The sequence below is a fragment of the Lates calcarifer genome, linkage group LG20 (genome assembly GCF_001640805.2).
Source record: "Lates calcarifer isolate ASB-BC8 linkage group LG20, TLL_Latcal_v3, whole genome shotgun sequence".
NCBI classification, from domain to species: Eukaryota; Metazoa; Chordata; class Actinopteri; family Centropomidae; genus Lates; species Lates calcarifer.
The window spans coordinates 292,343-302,864 of record NC_066852.1 but is presented as its reverse complement, the minus strand read 5'-3'; the positions used below and the strand labels follow the sequence as shown (position 1 = coordinate 302,864).

The window sequence follows — 10,522 nt, the reverse complement described above, 5'->3', positions numbered from 1 at the left end:
TCACCCTCAATGTTTCATTAGTGATGGAGAAAATAAAATGTGTTTTGATGTATGATCAGTTGTCATCACTTCTTCTTGTGTCTCATGTTTTTTTCCATTTTGTTTCCTTATGATTTTAATCAATTTTGCGTTATACTTAATACTGTGTGCACTCTTACCTGGCAGAAGTATTCAGATCAATTTCTTTGGCAAACTACTTCATTACAAGTAAAAAGTCCTGCATTCAAAATGTGGTAATGCCTCGTTTTAAGGGTAAAATAATTTCCTGTATATTACCTGACATTCATTTAACTGATAAGAAATTTTTAATTCCAATTACTTAATAGAAAATCTTTTAGTCAGAGCTCTACCAGGCATGCAAAAATGTGAAAGCACTCAGTTCAATATAAACACAATTACAATTACAAACCTGTAAAATTAAGTTTTACCCAAGTAAAAGTTAAGTAGCATTGGCAACAACATGTACACATATCATTTTATCTACCATACAATATATAAGTTGGGTTGTTTAATATACGGTAAGAAAATGCATCACTTTATAAACCAATCCTGTTTTTTAATGTGAAATGATCATCATCACAGCAACAGAAAATACCAGCAAAAGCTACAAAGAAGTAATGGCTGATAAGCTATAAGCTAGCGTCAGAGTGTCAGTCTGGTTCTTGTCATTCTTTGGGTTTGTGCTTGGTGCGAAAGCTCTTTGCAGTACTTTGGTTTGTTTGGGTTCTTTTGTTTTGGTTTAAAGCAAGAAAACTTTATCATAAAGTACTTTTGACAATGGACAAAGTGCTTTTGAGAGGAGAGAAACACAGTACAGACAGAAGACAATAGATTAAAACAAGGAGAATAAACTGCCACCTACAAAAAAGTTCTAAAACTCTGAGAGTCCTACAGAAAATATTTTATTGTGCCTGTACATTTCTTCAGCCTGTTTAATGTCAGACACCAGATCACACACCGGTGGAAACAAACTGAGATGATTAGTCAACAAGACGCATGTGTTGCAAGAACAACAGGAACTCCCCTCTACACTTAATTTGTGAATCTCTTACTATCATGTTCCAAGCGGGTGGTTGATGAGGGTAAAACCCAAAGCAATCAGAACGTTTACGTTCACGCAAATTTTCCACTATTATTCTGACAATATTCAGAATTTACCACAGATACTATTCGAGTCTTGGGATCATTTTTTGGACACATATACAGCTCATACAGCCTGAACCCTAAATCGTAACCCTAGCCTTAAATCCTACCTCTGTAGTTAGTGGACATCACAGGGAGGGTCAAACAGATATTTCAATGCCCCTAACTCTAGTCCTAAACCCCAACTCTGAAACTAAACCCTAATCCAAGCCATAAATCCAAAGCCTGACTCCTAAACCCAAACCTTAGCTGTAAACCCTGAGTCTGAACTATTAACCCTAACCCTAGCCCAAAACCCTAACCATGTAGTCGGCGGACGTCACAAGGAAGGTCAAAGAGATATTTCAATGCCCTTAACTTTAACCCTGAACCCTAAATCTAAACTAAGAGCAGGGGGACTTTAAATCACTCAGGACATGGATGAAGAAAGTCCACAAAAACCTACCCAATATAGACTGTCTATTTGTCTTCACAGTGAAATCTAAACAGAGCAATACATACCTACTCAGAATAGATTTACAACAAATTTTAAAAGGAAACATTCCAACCTACTGTAATATGAAGTTCCCACACCACAAAAACTTGTGCACCACATCTACAGAATCAATGGATTCTTTAAAACCTGCAGGGTGCTGTTGCTTTAAGGGTTGAGATCCAAAAAGTCTGCTCTGAAGTCGTTTTTTAAGTCGAACCCCCCTTCTAATGTACTCAGGAATGACCTCAATATCAACAGCTTTGAGAGAATCAGGGTTATTGGCATCTATAGGCTTTTTATTCCTCATTACCAACAGATTCTCTCCTTTTGGTTTCCTTTTTAGACTTCCAACAGAAAAACATCCACAGGGTGTTAAAAGCAACAAACAACAAAAGGTGTTCCAGTTAATGAATCTAGTGATCTTTTTTTTTCTGTGTTGCACCCTCTTCTCGTGCAATGGCACCGTCTTCAGAGTTGGTGCCATCAGCTTTTCATCTCCACAATCCAGCTCCTAATATTCCAACACAATCTCATGCGTTTGCATTTAGATGGTACGCCACTTTCAGGACATTTCGCGTGTCATGTCTACGCATTTTAAGCTGTTTTTGTTGGGGTTATGGGGAAGAGTTATAGCTTAATAAACAGAGAAATGAAGCGCTGTGAAATAATGAACCAAAAAAAAATCAGGTCGTGTTATTCATACTCCATTTGATGATTTCAGGCTAAATATTCACACAAATATTCACACTTTTTCTGTCCACTACAGTGGACAGAAAAAAAAAAAATCACATTTTCTTTGCCAGTTTCCTCTTAAAATTTGCTCTACATTTGGATGGAAACGTAACTAAGGAAGATATGATAATTCTGCAATGGTTCCATCAGCTACATTGGAAACATACTCTAGTTTGGCATTTTAACCAAGATGTCTTGCCTGTTTCCATCTTTTGATAAACCTCTAAAAATATTCTTTATGTCAGGGTTGTGCAGTAGAATTTTCCAGTTATTATAGATCTTAATTTGTAAAGCTTAAGCAAAAACACACTCCAGTTTTTCCTGTCTTTCATGTTGTGCATCGACTCGGCTCTCATTTTACCCCTGCTAAAAACATGACTATATATCATGGCTGACAGACTGATCACAAAGGAAATACTGAGGCAGTATTGTTCTGTGATGTAAAAATGGGGGACATGACCTCTTAAAACTTTGGATCATTACCACTGATGCAATTAATCATCGCTAGCAGCAGTGACATCGGTCAGCAGTGTGTAACTTTGGTGTCATTTTGCTTGAGAACTGTCATTAGTATTCCATTAATTCCTTCCAGATGTTAAAATCCACTAACTATACAAAGAATTACTAGGATTTCAACATATCTTTCCTAAAAGAATATCAACAGTATTTTGCTCCTTCTGTACAGACTCTAGTTTGTCTAACATCCAGGATTCCCACAGATATAACTGCACCCAGACACTGAACATGCTGGACAGAAAAGTGAGTCGCCCTCAAGCCAGACTTGCACTTTCTGGGCCGCCGCTGAGTCTCGCCCTCCTCCTCCTCCGAGTGGAAACATTTTCTGTGAGTAAGAACCAGCAGGACCTGATGGAGCACCACCTCCTCCAACCCTGGAGACCCGGGGCCCTCTTTAACGGCTCATAAAACACACTGTTATCAGCTTGATGCTACACGACTGTTCCTCATTTCAACAGATTCGCTTTAAACATGGGTTTGAACTGATGACATGATTCAGAAGTCAGCTACAGAAATTATTCGTTACTACTGTTTGAAGTTACACCTCCTAAATCCCGAATAAGTCAATTTGGAGATGGTTCAGCACAGGTCTTACAGGGCGTTAGAGCTCTATGTTGAATAACTGATCTCTAACATAAGTAAGCAAGAAGAAGAAATGTTGCAAATTCAGCAGCTAGCTTCATTCCTTTACTCGGCAAGAGCAGTGGAAAGTAATGCCAAGGTTCTGCTCCTATTTCTACCACTACTTTTCTTTGCTGATGAACATGGTTTATTGTGGGGAATGGGTGGTGGTGATGGTGACTATGGTGATCAGCCATTGTTGTGATTATCGTTCTATTCATTGATGACCTCGCCTGCCACTGTGAGGCCACTGGATGTGAGTTCCTCTTTTTCTTACTACAAAACAAGTTGAAACTCAGCGACTCTCTTAGATGGCAGACTCACCCTGAAATGCGTCTCGTGTTGCGTCGGTCTCCCTGCAGCAGCCTCTCGAGCAGCAGCTCCGACCCGGCGGGAGTGTTCTCATCAGAGAGAAGAGGGAAGTCTGAGCTGTATGTAGATTCTGGCTGCAGCTTTGTTGTTCCTGCAGGGACACACAGGCCTGATAATTAGGATCTGGTTCCTGGAGCCACCACAGGCTTGACTCTGCTGAGCTGAAATCAGATCTTCATGATGCCCAGGGAAGCGATTTACAGATGGTACTGTGCAGGAGGCTGAACATCAGCACTAATGAGCACAAATATATACAAAAACTGCATCTGTAATGCTCATCTCACAGTAGGAAACAACTGCTGGACAGATGAAAAATGTAGAGAGAACTCTGCTATTCGTACCATCGGAGAGGCAGGAAGGTTTGTCCTGAGGGGTGACACCAGGGGAAGGATCATGTTGTCACCTACATCCAAAGGGTCTCAGTCGGTGGCCATTTTATGATATTTCAGACTCTGCTTGTCAGGCTTGAATCAGCTGTTGTCAGTCTGGACTTTGTGAACCTCTGATGTTCATACGCTGCCTTCACATCATGGGTGGACGATAGCTGTGGGAAAAATGTCCATGTTTACAAATTAGGAGTGCTCACAACTTCAGAAAAATTAAGATAGTTGCATGACTGAAGAGTTGATCTTGTGGCTTAGAATATACGCCACTAAACGTAGGTTTAAGTATCTTGAGCGACAAACTTTGGCAAACATGAAGGACTGTCACTATGTAACTTAGGTTGAGCAGCTTTAGTGATTTCAAATTTTATTTACCAGTACAGCACAAGTAAATAGGGTTCATTTGACTAGTTTTCTTTAACACCAAAAATGCTGAGTGATGTCGGAGCATCCAAAGCCGTGGAGCATGAAACTGGCCCAAGTTTTCCGAATCCTCCAACTCAGAAATGTTCAAGTTTCAAGACATTTGCGTCATTGCTGAATCTCTACCGGAAATCTGATCAAATGCAGCTACTTCCTAACCTCAACCATCAAACCCTAACATTCGTGGAAAAAATTGGGTGTCTGGTGTGGATTGGGCAGCCACAATCTAGAACTCAGCATAAGACCAAACTGCTGGCAGCTGAGTTGTGGGTAATGTAGGCACCAGGTTTGGTGAGGACAAGAAGAATGTGTGGAATAAAATGGTTCTACTATAACAAATCCTTTTTTTCTACCATGATGCAAAATCCCATGAAAATGATATTTAACAAAACTGGAGGATGATTCCCCCCCCCCCCCCATTTAAGGGTATATAATAAAAATCTTAAATAATTCGTGGATAATAAATAAACACATTTCTGATGACCTGATTGTTTAAGAATTTCTCTCAAAGCCCCTTTTTTGTCAGGTTTTTGTAAGCTACACAAGCAATAGACTGAAAAAGCTTCTTTTCTTCCCATTTCCAGGAAAAGTTGACATTTAGGAGGTGCCCCCACCACCACCACCACCACCCCAGTCTGGCAGTGGTGGTTGGTTGCTGTGGTAACCCGCCTGCCTCAGAGCTGAACCCCACACGGGTAGCCTCTGTGTTTTATTCCCAGGCTCGGCTGGCACTGAGCCCACATACCTTCCCCTTCTCCGCTCTCAGAGCTCAACGCTGAGGCCGGAGGATAATGGAGGAGGGGCGGTGATGCCGGGCGGGCGCTTTAATTGGCACAGACGGTGACGTAGTACAAGGTTGAACCTGCTGCAACTTACTTTGCCCACCATTCAGTTTGCATAATTCAGCCCGTCCATTGTCTCCTTGTTTATTTGCATGTGAAATTTGAAGTTCTTCTTGATTAAATCCATGTCTTTCTGTCTCTACGTTGTTTATATATTTTCTGTCCTCACAGTATCAGTGCGTCATGGAATCATAAAAAATTTGCCAATATTTCGCTCACCAGGCTTTCAGTGGAACAAAATTCAGGTCATTTTGAACGAAGGAATGAGCAGAGTAAACAAACATACAAGCCATTTTCTCAGGAAGAACAAGGACAGAAATCATCTTTATTAATCCACTTTACAGCTATCAAATACTAACTGACACGTATGTGGTTCATATCCCTGACTACGACTGATAAGAGTGACTTCTCCTGGCTGACAGGTGCCCAATAAAATAAAATAACACTTACAAAACCTGCGTCCAGACCATTAAAAAGGAGATTCTACCTCACTATATTCAACTGAATTTACAGCAACTGTAGAGTCAGACCATTTTGAGAAGGCGTGAAACATTCAACATCCATGAAGTAGACCCCCCCCCCCCCAACTCATTGTTATTTCTTCAGCTAGTGTAACCTGCCACCTGCTGGTTTGGCAGGCTTGACGATGTGTTGTTGAGTTTTCCCGTGGACAGAGAATTATTTTTTTAAGGGGGACAATCTTTTTTTTTTTTTAATAAATACCCACGTACATGTGGACTTGACATTTATAACAATCTACCCAGTAGCTGTTGATATGTTTCTGTTTTATCATGACTGTAAACTGAATCTTTGGGTTTTGGATTCTTCCTCAGGGGAAAATAAATAAATAAAAATGCTAATGTAACACATCCCACTCCCTCCCTCTTCCTGTCTTCTCTGTGCTGTCTCATCCGATGACTAGCTTTGCCCTACAACCCCACCAACCCCTCCCCCTCCTGTTAAGTGGGTTAGTATCAATTAATTCTCCTCACCCTGCAGCTTCTTGTTGATTCCTACAGACACTGTTTTTGTTTGTGTGCATGTACAGGAGCCTACAGTTCCCAGTGTTAAAAATCTGATCTTTTCCATGTGAAGATCTGTACAGCAGCAGCTGTGTGTGTTGGACGAGACTCAGACACTCAAAGCTCAAATCTTCTCTAAATGAGATCCATGCCGACGGAGTGAGCTGACACTAAACTGCCTTCTCTTAATGGAGGCTCTGACTGGGTAAATTAGCCTGTCAGGACTGAGCGGCGGAGATTACACTGACTCTGCTTCCAGCTTCAGGAAGGAATAAATAACACTTAGAAAATCAGTGAGTTTTAATCCACTAAATGGCTGCAAAGAGCAGCTATAAGTCCTGCAGAATTAGGTCAGAGTTCCTGCTAGAAACGCAGAAATATTCTGTGTAATTTTAGTCTTTTTAGAAGAAACTTTTCTGCTGACGTGTTGGTCTACTCATTTTAAATTATTTAAATATACCTCAAGACATCTGAGCTAAGTTTTGTTTATTTTAAACCACCCACATAAGCACTGTATTTAAGCACAGCCTTCCAGTGCTTCCATTTTAGGTTATATAAAGAACAAATATGGTATATAAGTACATCTTAATACTGATATACTTTAAAGTCAAATTTAGAATGCCACACTTGTAATAGAGTATTTTAATGTGGTATCACTACTTTTAAATCCAAGTATTTCTTCTGATGTGTATTTGTGTCGACCCCAAGAAGACGAGCGAGCACTTTCATGGAAGTTTAGCAGGATCAAAATAAAGAATACATAAATATGGTGGCCTTGGAAGCTCAACAAACCTGAGATAACTTTCCTTCCTCTGGTCATTTGTTTTCACATCATCGCTGTTTAGTTGATATTTTAAAGCTATTTGCAAACATTTTCTTATTTTCACCTCCAGCAGTTACAGAGCAACATGACGATTCATTTATGTCCAGTATTGCCTTGGTTTTACCTCAGCCTGTTCTAATGAATCTTACCCTGTCTGGCCTGCGATGAAGGCGAGGAACAATGAGTTCCAGAACTATCCAGAGACCATGTGGGCGAGCTGCAGTCCAACGGTGGCGGTAGCTCCACATCAATCACGGACAACTCTGTAAACAACAGACAAGAGAACAGTGCTTTAAAAACAAACTTGTTCACTACATCTTATACAATGTTGGCCTTTTATGAAGCCAGATGTTAAGAGATGTTGGAAGGTGGACCAATGCCAAAGTAGCATGCTAACATTAACTATTGTTACCAAGGTTATAGTAGCTGGCTGGCTAGCTAGCTAAAATTACACTTGCAAGCAAACGTCAAATGTAACATTAGTGCTAATAGTTCTGGTTTTTCTTCTTTATAGGCAGACTACTTTTTTTTAATGGCAGTCACAGAGTTTTGGTCTTTGAGTTTTTGGTTCTCCTGAGCTAAAGCTGCTTCCTTGAAACACGAGGACCTGGTTGAGGATTATGGGCACCAGTTCTGACCGGGCCCTTGAACTGGTTTGGCAAAGCAGAAAAAATGGGTCAGTCTCATGTTGGATCACATTTTATCTCCTTTCTCTGGTGCTGCTGCATGTCGTGATTGTTGCTGTAAATTATTTACCATTAATTAATTCACCATGTGGCTTTCAGCTCCGAGTCCCTACTGAAGACATGAATCTTTAAAAACACCTCACAAATAAGTAGTTTCACTTTTCAAAAAGCTCATTTAGTTTTTAGGAAACAAACAGGAGGAAATGGTTTTTATTTGGTTTTCTTATTTATTTGGAGTAAAAACAATAAAATCTGGAATAAAACAAAAGGTTTAAAACTGGTTTTAGTTTCACTGCCTGTTACTGCTCCTTCTTTTGTTTTTAGAAAATTCACTCTGCTCCTCTGTGGCAGAGGGGGGGTATTGATTGATTTATTGATCAGCTTCTATACTGGGATGCCTCTGAAGGAGAAGGCAGACAGGTGGACAGATGGAAAACAAACAAAAGGGAAAGAAAAGATCCATTTCCCATCTGTAGTCTCTCTCTCTCTCTCTGTCTTTGTCTCATGGAGATCACAGTCCGACAGTCCACAGTTTTATTTCACTTCCTGATTCTATCTCAGTGATAAATCTATGCACTGGAGATCAAATAAAAGCTCAGCCTGGTTTAACAACAGTTTGATTCCTCTCCCTGCATCTTGTCCAGCTCTCGTCCTCACGCTGTCTGTCTGAGCCGAGATAAAGAGAATTTTTCCACAACTGTTTAATGAGGACGTTTATTGAAAATAAAGTCAAAACGAACAACATTTCACGCTCTGAATGTTCCCGTTCAGACTCTCCGTGAGGAGCAGAGATGTGGGAGTTTGTGGTGGATGCAGAGGAAACAGATTATGGAGGAATAAATAAAAACTCTGTGGGGGTGAAACAAACTGAGGATTAACTCTGAACGCTGTGGATGTGGAACTGTAAATCTCTCTCAGACATGAGTCAGGTCAGTGAGTGGATCTGGTCCAGTCTCTGCAGGACTCTGTGGTCTTTAAACCAGCAGGACTGCTGGACAGACAGGACACCAGTGGCTGCCTTTACATCCACAGTTATAACAATATTAATCTTCATTTGAAGACAAAAAAATAAGAGCTTCACAAAATTCAACAGAATAAAAAATATGGGAAAAGATCCTCTCCAGTTTGAAGATTATTCTTTGAATAATTTATGTCGGATATGGTGTTTGTATTTTAAAGAGACAGGGACTTGAATGGGACCAGAATAAAAAGAGTAACATGAAAAAAATAAAGAGACTGACTCAGATAAATAAAGTAAAAACAAAGAAAGGAGGGGAGCAAAGGAAAAAGGGTTGATTTTATTTGAGTTTTTAAGACTTATTTTTAGTCTAAACTGAACCCAATGAAGACGAAGGTTAAACACGTCTGAAAATATGTATAAATACTCTGCCTGGAATAATGGCTTGTAATAACTCTGTCATTAGAAATACTGAAAATCAGTATCAGTAAACAAAGACATATTTCCAGAGGAAGGAGTTAAGTGCTGAATTATAGATGAACAAAGAACCAGAACAAAAACATTTAAAAAACAAACAGGCTATCAATCATTCCTGACTTGAATACTGAATAAAACTGCTTATTTAATGATCCCTTCACACCAGCAACAACAGAGTATCAACAATACTCAGGTATGGCGCCACAAACGGACATTTCGCGACTCAACAGGCAAACATTGCACCAAACAGGTGTAAATGTTAATCCCAGTAACCTGGTTTCAAACACTTTACGGCAGAATCACGACCAATAATCGAAGCAACAAGAAGTAGCAACATTTTATCATGTGGGCAAAACACACAAACATATATATAATACATCAGCAGTAGATTCAGCGACTTAAACAACTGCAGAGTAAATAAAACGTACCTTACACAGGTGTAAACAGTGCGGAGGGAGGCGACAACGACCATTCTTCGGGTTTTAACGGCAGCTAGCACCCCAAATGTTCCACCGCCGCCATCTTCTGGTGTTAGCTGAGTCGTCTGTCGTCCAGTCTGCTCAGTCCCGTGGAATCTTCTGTCTTGCCCACCTGTCGCCACACTCCACTCGTAACTCCCACTTCAATTCCAATTTGGCCGCCATTTTGTCGTCCTTGCCAGAATATATGGCGCGTGGCAGACATTTTTTGTTTTTGTTTTTTTTGCCACAAAGGAAGGTAAAGTAGTTGTTTTCAACCACTATGTCAAGGAAACTTTAAATAAATAAATAATGCACGCCTCTTTGATTATACAACCCTGCTTAGATGAAACTTCGCCCACTTTCGTATAACTAACGACTCAAGGAAACGACGGCTGTGTTTCCATAGAAACCACAAAGCGTAACAGCTACAGTAGCTTGGAAAACAGGATTCGGCGGCGCTGAATTTGATGAATTTACTGTTTATCAGACCACGCAATGAGACAAGAATTAGCTAGCTAGCATGCTACCTCCTAACTGTGTTATAGTATTAGCTGGACTGGTGCGGTGTCCATGAAAACGCGGGCGTTA

At 40.2% G+C, this 10,522-nt stretch overlaps 1 long non-coding RNA gene across 1 annotated transcript; it reads right to left on the bottom strand.

The window, feature by feature from the left end:
• Positions 1–3,817: 3,817 nt before the first annotated feature.
• On the bottom strand, positions 3,818–10,522 carry LOC108896034 (uncharacterized). The gene is made up of 4 exons (XR_001963061.2): positions 9,902–10,522; positions 7,502–7,615; positions 4,201–4,403; positions 3,818–3,950 (listed from the first exon to the last, which is right to left on the bottom strand). It is a non-coding gene; the product is annotated as an uncharacterized LOC108896034 (long non-coding RNA).